The sequence below is a fragment of the Salarias fasciatus genome, chromosome 12 (assembly GCF_902148845.1).
Source record: "Salarias fasciatus chromosome 12, fSalaFa1.1, whole genome shotgun sequence".
Lineage (NCBI taxonomy): Eukaryota > Metazoa > Chordata > Actinopteri > Blenniiformes > Blenniidae > Salarias > Salarias fasciatus.
The window spans coordinates 18340242-18351422 of NC_043756.1; positions in this window are offsets into that span (position 1 = coordinate 18340242).

An 11181-nucleotide genomic window follows, 5' to 3' on the forward strand; every position below is an offset into this window, starting at 1 on the left:
GCATAAAAAATTGATAATGGTAAATGAGTTTCTCTTATATACAACTTTTCCTGAGCTGTAGCAGGCCCCAAATTGCTTTACTTTTTCACGTTCACACACACACATCAGTGAAGACACTTGCAGTGAAAGGTCAATCAGTTCAGTGTGACACCTCAACACGGAAATGGGGAGATGAGAGATCGATCCTGCAAAATTATGTGCTCTGTAGCATTTTGAGCACGTCAAATATAAAGTGCTTTACAAATAAAATGAATAACTTTTCTCTTTTAAAAAAGTCGACCTGAACAAAACTATCTTTTTCTGTAACATGACGATTGTGTAAAGGGCTAAAGAGTAGTCTCACCTTTCTAAGAAACATATTTAAACTTCAATTGTTTATTTGTTTTCTTTTTAAGTTACTCTGAAAAGCAGCATTTTGCCATTTTGTGGACAGATTACAGGCAGTTTTGCTCTATTGTCTGCTCCCGCTGTGACAGTAATAGAGCTGCATACAAGGTAGCCTCTGGGTGTTATACATCATGGAGAGAAAGAGAAAGAGAGAGAGAGAGGGAGAGAAGGAGAGAGTGACAGAAAGAGAGAGAGGACAACACAACACAGACTTCAGGAGAGAGACATAAACCATTGATCATCCATCCATCCATTACATAAATGTATCTATGACTTAACATGACTATGGATGAATAGCTGCAAGGATCTAGAACTCATACCAGCTGGCAAACGGTGGGGTACAACCCAAAGTACAGGCTTTAGGAGGGCTACCTCAGAGAAAACTCTCCTTACACAGATTCACTCAGGTCATTCAAAATCACTATTTAACATTATCAGTTGTGGGACCACTCCACACACTCCAAAAGAAAGTCAACCATTCATTCGGTTGGTTAAACACAGAAGACTGAGCTCACGTTAGGTCTTGAAAAGAAGGCAAATATGCTTGTTTCATCCTGTGGTGTTGTTATGATGGCAATCAATAAGATCACATCAAGGTTGCCTGTTGCTATGCAGAACAAGCTTGTAAACACAAGAAAACATGGTCTCAGTTCTCCATCCCCGATTTGACTTTCCCTAAACGTTCGCCATGGCGCTCCAGATGAGGCACAACTAAGTCCGCTACTCGCCATGGTACACCGCCATACAAAAATGGAACTTTTTGTTCCTGCTTTCTCAACGCTGGGAATTTATAGGGCAGCTGCCGCAGATGTTCTCATAAAGAAAGCCCAAACACTGATGTCAAACAGTTTACATACTGCAGGAGATCTCACACACACTTGTTCCCTCATTGAACTGCAAAGGCCTTCTTGAGCCTCATTTACAACCATACATCAGTGCTCCAGCAGATAGGGATTAATAGATCACTGGCTACAGATAAAAAGTTGGGGCCTCCAGTCATTTCCACAGATGACCAGTTGACTTTGTTGAATGACTGTAAAATGGGACATTGATTGGCCTCCATTTAAATTCCCCATATTGCAGAGCATGTCCAAACAGCTTCAAATAAGAGTCACATACAGGAAAATATGCAAAATCCCGGGTCATAGAGTAGAGATGCAGTATTTACCTTAAGTGTATAAAAGCTAGGCGTATGAATCAAATATAGGTAAATTATTCTTGATAAGTGCTGGCAGCCAAATGAAAACATATCACTGGACACTTGGCCCACAGGCACCGCTGTGATATAGAGCTTTGGCTTTGCTCCGTTCCAAAACTGGCAAAGAGGTAACATATCCAATTTTGTCATCTATATTAGTAAAGTTGAGAAAACAGTCACAGAGCCAGACATAAACCCAAACCCTATGTGTTTTGCTTGGATGTGGTCAACATGCAAAATACCCAAATATGCCTTCGGTTTGATTCCCAGCTTCCCTCGGTCATTATTTCCTTTCTCTCTTTCCACAGATTTCCTCCCAACACTGACACTATAATAAAGACAGAAATGACCTCCTAAAAATCTTTAAATAGATAGAAAATATAAATTGGTGCATTTATATACTGCATACATGAAATTAGGAAAACCCCTCTTCTTTTGAGGTGATTCCTGCATCTTCAGCAGATGAGAAAAGAAATGAACTTTACTTATACATTTGAAGACATAAATCCTTTACTCGTGTAAAAACTGTAAATCTGTAACAACGCTCTGTCTTTTCCTTGCATATGTAGAAGTGTAGAAGAGATTTAAAAACACCAAAGTGATTTTCTTGTGCATCTGCGCATTAAATTTCCACCGGCTTGACTTATAGAAATATATTTCTCTGGATGCGGCAATTCCTTCACCGACAGCTTTAATCTCAAAACTTCAATTTCACTGAAATGAAGCTAAATTCAAATAAAGTGTAGAGACTTGACCAGGCGTTTGCTACATTCTGTTGTTGCTCATAATCAGGGGTTAGACCTGAATGGAGGTCTTGTCCTGGTCTCAAGAGGCTTGGAAACACTCTTGCGTTCCACATCTCCCTTGAGTCAGAGAGTTCGCCAAGGTCCAAAACCAATTAGTGCTATGCCAAAAATGACAACTCCAAAAGCTTTGAGCGCACTGGGAGGAAAAAAAAGGTATTTATCTTTTCATTTTCTCTCTCATTTGACTTCTCTCTCTCACACATTTGCTTGTTTGATTCATCTGCCAAATTCATTCAAGGAGTGAGTGTATCTCCACCTACAATAATGAAAACAGTTGTGTTAGCATGGTCTCATACGTAAGTCTAGAATCCTAGTTAGTTTATCTGACACAGTTGTTAATTGGCAGGGCTGAACATTTTTTGATTTGGGTTCTCGTTATTCTTCCATAAAGCACTTCACTACAAAGAGAACAATTTGTAGAGTTCACTTATAGCAAATAACCTTATTAGTTTTTAAATACAATATTAAGTATACACTTAAACGAACAGAAAGTTTGTAAATAAAGAAATAATAGGGAATCACAAACACATTTTCCTTTTTGTTTCAAGGATTATTTTTATCTGCTTCTTCTTTACTCACTTTCTCCAATGTAAGGTTGCAGAGGACCGTCATCAACAGATGCTTTTGAACTGAGGAGAGATAAGAGAGAGATAATCCATGTCTGCAAAGGGAAAACAAGAAAACTCCATGCAGAAAGCCCAGTGAGCACAGAATTTAACCTGCAATATTGTCTCAGAGTGCTGCTACTTCACTACACCATCCTCTTAAAACTGTAAAACCTGTAATATGATCTTTTTCTTTTCTTTTCTTTTCTTTTCTTTTCTTTTCTTTTCTTTTCTTTTCTTTTCTTTTCTTTCTTTTTTTTGTGTTGCAGAAAGAGGCAACACTTTTTTTTTCCTTTGTCCTGGCATAATATGCAGGACATGTCCACATGATGGGTTATTCCAAATCCCAGATACAGTGAAGCCAAACTACCACCTCTGCTATAAGTTGTTTTCCTGTGTTCGGCAATGTGTTAGGTCCATCTGAATTTAACTGTGACAGTCAGAACATTCAAATTACCATCTTTCCCTTGCCCTGTTCATTATTGTGTCACTAAAGATTGTGTCTGTTCAACACTGCTGGAATTTATACGTGTTGCTGTTTCTTTAAATAAACTTTTGCAAACCTTGACTCTTCAAAATGGCTTTGAACATGATCCATTGTGTTTTATCCCCAAACCTTTTTCTCTCTTTTCCATATAATGATTGATTGAATTGTCTCTAAATCTCTCGGAGCTCTGAGGTACACAGCTGTAGGTCCTGAAACAGTATAGGTGGATATAAGAATAATGCTCCCATTTCTGTCATCTCCATTCTGTCCCGTGATTGAGGAATCCTGCTTCTGCTGACCACTTTGGGGCCTCAGACAGCCGCGATGACACAACTGATTCTGCTCAACCGGCTGATTTACAACGTAGAAGCCTCTGATGACCCGAATTTGATGGCTTGTTCCTTTTGTCCTGCACTGAGATGGAAAACTCTGCAGAGCAACATATTTACAATCGCACTGCCTCTCATTACACTGCAACCCCATAGAGGAGCCTTTTGTTTGTCCCCTTTGGCCACACTAAGCACATCAAGCAGGGAGTATAACTGACTATGGCGTCCATGCATGTGTGTGCAGGGGTGTACAATGTGTGCATTTCTGTGTTTGGTTTGTGTTTTTCGATGAAAGGCTCCACAAACCCTTTCAAACAGCTGATTAGTCGGCTGACAGCAGGAGTGTGAAACTAGGAGACAGAATGCGATGAAAGAGGGAAGATGTGCTGATTTCTGTGTGTTTCACTCCGTTTTGGAAATAATCACATTCCTCCTGCCAGGCATGGCCGACAGGCGCAAAGTGTTTGATCTCTGAATTAAATATCTGGCCAGTAGACAATACCCCGCCCCCCTCCCCTTCCACTTTTCTGAACAACCCCTAACCCAACATGAACACAGACCGGGACTCAAAGAACTGCATGACTGCACGTCTCAACAATGAGGCCACACAAAAAGCACCAACTCAGCAGAACTGGATGTCCATTTCTCAGGCGTTTGAGCATGCAATTATGCTCCTCTCTACTCCCTAATTCACTTTCAGGATCAGAGGGGTACAACGTGGCGTCTGTCAGTTCCTACTGGCAAACATATGGAGAGAGCGCTTCATTTCTGTCTTGACTGGCAAGATTTCTTTTGCTGTTTCTTTGTAAAGATCAAGTATTATGCAAAAAAAAATGCATTTTGATAGCTTGCACAGAACAGGGTTGATCACAGGCCTATAGACACTGTGTATAATTATAAAATGTATGTGGAGCATTTATTTGATTGCAGTACATGTAATATCCTCATGTGCATGTGCTTGCTTGTTTGTGTCTGTGTTTTATGGGATGTTACTTGGTGGGAAGCAGCCCTGCTGAGGGCTAGGCCATGCGTCCATGCATGCAACACACACACACATTCACCATATGGGATCCAGAGGGGTTTGCATGGCCAGGCCAAGCTACACTTATGGACCATTTAGCACACATTGCTTTCTCCTTCATTGCTGCACTGCCTTCCTCCTAATACACAAGTCAGGGCTGGAAAACTTTATGGCGAATCACTGAAAAGGGCCCCAGACACATGGGATCAAACTCCAAGGATACACAAATCTGTATTTATTGGCATATTGGTGCATTTTTCCATTTTTTTAACAGTAGTACCTTGATACTCGACGATATTGTCCATTTAAATCTGTCAGTGCTTGTAGCTTTAAAAGTGACCTGTCAAAGTAGACTTTTGAAATACTGCTGCTCTCTGAGTACTGCCTTGCTTTCACAGACTTCATGGTAACTTTTTTTTTTCTGGAGGTTATATTGGACAATTCCTTCAGTTTGTCTATAGGCTTGCCTTTTCAAACAACTCTTTCCACCACTGATGTCTTGTGAACACAGGTAGAAGATTGTAAAAGACTGCCTTGATCATGAATTACTGCTTGGTTGGTTTGTGTGATGATCTGTTAACAAATATGCTCTCCTTTTCTATTGCAATTTCCAGAAATAAAACTTTGAAAGATATAATGGATGCAATATTTACTCTTATATACTATCTCTCTCTCTCTCTCTCTCTCTCTCTCTCTCTCTCTCTCTCTCTCTCTCTCTCTCTCTCTCTCTCTCTCTTTCTCTCTCTCTCTCTCTTTCCACTTAACTTTTCCTCTTTTCATTTCTGTTGCTTCTCCATTTCTCCATATCTCCTCCCTCCCTGCCTTCCATCTGTGTGTGGTCTGGAGACACTGTAAATCCCCGGCTCACACATGGTGCCACCCAATGCGAAACCAGATTCCCTTATCCACAGTATCAGCTACCACGTCAGATCAGACTGTTCAAGACCATTTATAATACGTTCAACCTTAGAGAAGTCTCAACTACTGTTTCCATGCACATTGAGAGACACTATAGAAAACTGTAACATGCAATTATTGGAAAAAATGTGCATTTATACATTATTGTTTGTGGGCAAGTTCATTTTATTATCTATTTTTACTTTCTGATGGATCCTCTCTGTACTGCTTTTGAAGTACTTTGAAGGAAGCTCAGAATTTTACACAAAATATACAGGCTATTGCTTCAATGCGACTTTTCGCTGTCACCATTGGTTGCTTTGGTCAAGTATGCCAGTGTTTGCATGACTGCCATTGAACATGACTTAATCTACTGTTTTAAGATATTTAGCCACAGAATAAAAATCCTTACAACAAAAAATTTATTCACTGGGATTTCCCCCTCATTGATTCCTTTATACATTATGATATAATTTTACTTCTGATCACATCATGCCGGCAGCTACAGAAATACTTATCCTGTGGTTGGGAACCAGTAACCCTCTGTTACTGAAAACATTTCAGCCTTTTATAAATGAGCTTTCTCAAATCTGAGAGTGAAACGCAATATTGTTATGTTTGTCTTGTATAGTAAAAGTAAGGATGTAGTGCACACCGCTGGCTGTCCTCGTACAGTGATGAGCACTTGTCCTTCAAATGAGCCTTCAGCATGTGCTTTTCATTCAGCAGCTTCTGCACGTCTTTCATGAGCTCCATTTTTTTTTTTTTTTTAAGATTTGATTATAAAGTGATTGCTGTACTAAGGGGAGATTCCTTAGTTATAACTTGAGGAAAATTATCAATTGTCTCTGACTGTCACGTTACTGTTAAACATTTGTGGGTCTATTGCGAGACAGTCAAAAGTGCCAGAAATTCTATTACGAATGTTGCATAAATATTGTGCAGATGTCCTGGGAGAGTCGTACAACACGCAAGCAAGCAACCTCGAGCTGAAACTTGACCTAAATTTCACCGCGAGTTTGTGAAACAATATTGCAGCGTTTCAGCGATGAAGGATGTGGGACGATCGACTCAGTCCCCTCGTTGTTTTTGAATAAAAGACAGGTTTTGTTTGCACATCCTGTCTTTCACCTGGATGTTTCCAATGCTTATATCTCTCCAAACTGTGTCGTTAACACACACACACACACATACACACACACTGGTGACAGAGGGGGATTAATCTCTTTCAGCTCTGAGGCCCTGGGAACAGTGAAGGCGTTGAAAAATAAAGCTTAAACTCCCTGCGTCTTGGCCCGTCCGGCTGGGTGGTCTTTCAGGCACAAACATCATACAAAGTGACCATCTCTTCTACAGTTCACAGCAGCATCTACAAATAAACAGAGGGGCAAAACACAGAGCTGGAAGCAAGATGGAGACATGCAACAGTTGATGTGCAGCATCTGCTCCGCTTCAGTCAAGCTTGACTGCGAAGTGGGAAGATAATGAGAAGAGAACTATAACGGGAGAAAGCAATACTGAGTGAGTGACCATATGAAACACTGGGAACGAGGAAGGGAGGAGGAAAAAGAAAGAGAGTCTGGGTGAGATCTTTGCGCTGCTCTGTGTGTGGTCTGAAGACCTCCAGGCTTGTTCCGGGGTGAGTGTGTCCTTCCTGGGCTCAGACAAGGAGCAAAAATAAGAGAGGGAGAAGGAGCGAGGTCTGCACAATAAAGGGAATGTTTGCCTTTGCTTGTGTATGAGCACGAATGAGTGAACCGTTCTTTTATGTGGAATAAGCAAGCAAACACTGGCATGTTTGGCCCGGCGCGGGGAGATTACGGTGTTTTTTTGCAAATATATGAGCTTGCCCCGAGAAACAAAGTTCTTTTCACCGGGCAATCACCCCGGAGGAATGGAAGCTTTTCTCTTTGACACTTATTGTCATAGGACTTTCAAAACACTTGTGCAGCACCTGTGTGTGTTCTGGTGTGTATACTTGGCAACGACACCAAGGATTTTATGCAAACCAGAAATGTGTCAGAGTTCATACAATGTATTATTTTCTGGATTCAGTATATTAAAATATAAACTAATGCAAAATGTAGCGTGTGTAATTTGTAAAATAACATTTGTTTGACAAATTTAAGCTTTAGCTTTCACAAATTTCTCAATTTATGATTTGTGTTGTTACTGATGTAACCTACACTTTTAAATACCGAATTTTTTAATAAAAACATTTTTGTGCTTAAAACCCCCTTTAAGAAAAAAAAAAAGCTGATGTGTCCATGCATGTAATTTCAAATGAGCTTCATAAAGACAGCACTGATAAATTGCTGATACATTTGAAATAGATCTGTCATCAGTTCATTTGTTGTTGTCATCACATAAGAAAAGATGTGCAACTGTACCACTGAGGTCTGAGTAAACTGTATTAAATACCTTTTATGAGCACTTTTGGAGATAAACAGACTCTAAACAATGGCCATGTCAGTATGATTAGCCACATTTAATGTCCATCCATCCATCTTCAAGACCACTTTATCCAATATCAGCCAACTACCAGTGAAGGCAGGCAGGCTATACCGTGGTCGCCAGTCCAACACTAAAAGACCTGGTCTGTACATGAAACGACAACATTGTTAATACAAAGCACTGACCACTGCACCACCATGCGTTCCCATAATTACTGCATTCAAACATAAAGTCACCTCGAGTAACATATCAGTGCAAAAGACAGATGTTGCATGTTTCTACACATAATGCAAGATGCAAAAAGTTTGCATATACAATATTAGAGAATTGCAAAACCCAACAATACGGTGGCATTATGAGAATATTTGTATACATGCAAACACTTCACACTCACTCATAAATGTGCTTATACACAGAACTCATACAGCCAAATATATAGAACACTTGCATACTTTATTCAATTAAAATCGAATGTTGCATGTTTTGTGCCAGGATACTTTTTTTTTTTTTAATTTTTTTTTTTTTACGTTTTGCACTAAGTTGAATTTCTCATGTCATACTTGACATTTTTAATTTAGTTTTTTTTTTTTTCTCAAAGTAATCCCCAAAATGACTTTGTGTCAGTCACACGCTCTGCTTTGGTCAGTTTGTTCTGATAAACATACGCAGGTACAAATGTGCACACATGCATGTGCACTTGTTAAAAACTCTTGTCACTTCTGTGCTCCGACTCAATGAAATACTGTGGTCCTGAGTAGGGGCCCTTTTGCCTTAGGGCCCCATTTTTACTGCAGTTACCCCTGGAGATGACACGCTGGTGACGGGTCACTGACTTCTCTGCATAGGTGCTGTTGTTCACTCAGCTATCTCTTAAACATCACCAGGATTCTGGGTAACAGTTCGCTGCTCACCATTTATGATAGTTACACCTGTCCAAACAACTGGAATGTGACATAAAAAGCACTAGGATAACACCGCCCATGTTTTTGATTAAAATCTTTTCAGAAAAACAGATTGTTTTGACTTTGCGCTGCTGGTGGGGGACACAAATTGAAATGGACTGGTTTGCTGAAATACATCCAGAATTACTGACTCTGAGGACTTACAGAGATATTCAAGGGATTTATGACAGAAAACATGTTTGTTTGGAAACAAACACAATGCAGGATGGATTTTTTTTTTAATTGGAAAAAGACAGTCCACTTAAAAAAAAAGTCATATTGGGAACATCATCTCATTTTCCTCAATTGTCCAAGGAACATATGAATCATGTGTCTAATGCTCCCATGAGAGGGAAGAATTATTTAAAAAATAAACACACAGGTAAGATGACACAATGATTTCTGATCCTATGGACAGTCACTATGTGGAGGTTTAGTGGTGAGGAAATCGATCAGATGCATGAGTCAGAAAAGTTGTAAATTTCTCAGTACCGAAAGATTGAGTGTTCACTGTTGTGTATTTGTGTCTTTGCTCAACATTTTGCATCAAAGATTTTAGTATCCTCTATTATTACTGTGCTACTGTAATAACACTTTTGTAGCATATGGATTTAGTTCAAATAAAAATCTATCAGATCATTGCTGAAAACTCGCCACAGGAGAAAGTTACAATGCAAAAGCCACTCCCCATTAAAAATCCTATTGTTAGTTCAGCAGTAGATCAATTAGTTCTATGGTATTGTTATACATTTCAGTAACATTTGACTGTATTTAAAGTTTTCAGAGGCAGGAATATCAGGTGCTGTAGGAGAAACTAAAACATCAAACCCTTACTAAATCTTTTCTCTGTTAGCACAGATAAGGACAGAGTTGCTTTACAAGGGTCTTTTGTTGCCTAATGTGACGTCCCACCTATGGCTATGTGTTATACACGTATATGCCTTCATGTCAGTTTGTGTGTCTGCTGCTGGAAGGTCACATCACTGTCTTTACCCACTCGTCCACCGACCATTTCAGCTCATTCGGTTCATTCCGACTCCTTCACTATTTGCATCCAGCTTGCAGGAATGTTTATGATACTCCATTAAATATAGTGATGGCTTGGTTTGTCTAATTAAAGACTCCTCTATAAAAAAAGGGAGAGAGAGAGAAGAGGAGACTCCCCTGAGGCACATTTGGGGCTCTCTCCTTGCAGTACAATAGTTTTGCAGCAGTTATAGCAAGTTGTAACTGTGCCCTGCATGCACACTTTGACTTCACAATCCAGACAGGTTTCCCCAGGCTTTTTATAGGGAGATGCTGGATTGAGTGCTCACCCCATTTTTTACATTTCTGTAAAAAAGAAATCAGCAAAACTTTGTACTGTCTACAAAAGTAATTATAATGCATAGAAGTATTAAAGTGTTTCCATCTTTGACATATTTCCTCTATGTGGTGAAAATTAAAGTTTTTCCTTAACTCATTTCACTGAGGGTAATTTTTTTTTAAAATTCTACTTATAGTTTCTGTCACTTTATAATCATTTATTGATCTCTTTTGTGCCAGCTTGGTGCAAATACGTTTACTAGAAATCATTCATATGTATAAACAGTTTAATTGTGAAATTCTCCAAAAAAAAAATCATTTTATTTCTTTGTTAACTATACCATGTATGCAAATCACTTAGCTCACGCGCACACATTTTGTTCAAATTGTTTTTGTTTTTTACAAAACAATGTAGACCTTTAGCACTGAATGACATATGAATAAACTATAATTCTTAACCTAAATATATATCTAAATACAAAGTATATTTCCATTACATATGTTTTTTTGCAGTTTGAATAAATGAAAAAAATACAGACATGAATCATCTCCTGAAGCATAAACATCATTTCCTGAGAATTAATTAGCACAGAACCATATAGTCATGTATTACTTAGTAAAGTTTTTACTATACTGCTGCTCAGAATTAAGTTCTATTTGGAACACTAGAGTCTCATTACTGTGGACCACAAATGGAGCACTTATGACATTCATACATCTGACAGGTGACAATGGTTTCTGTATGTATGCT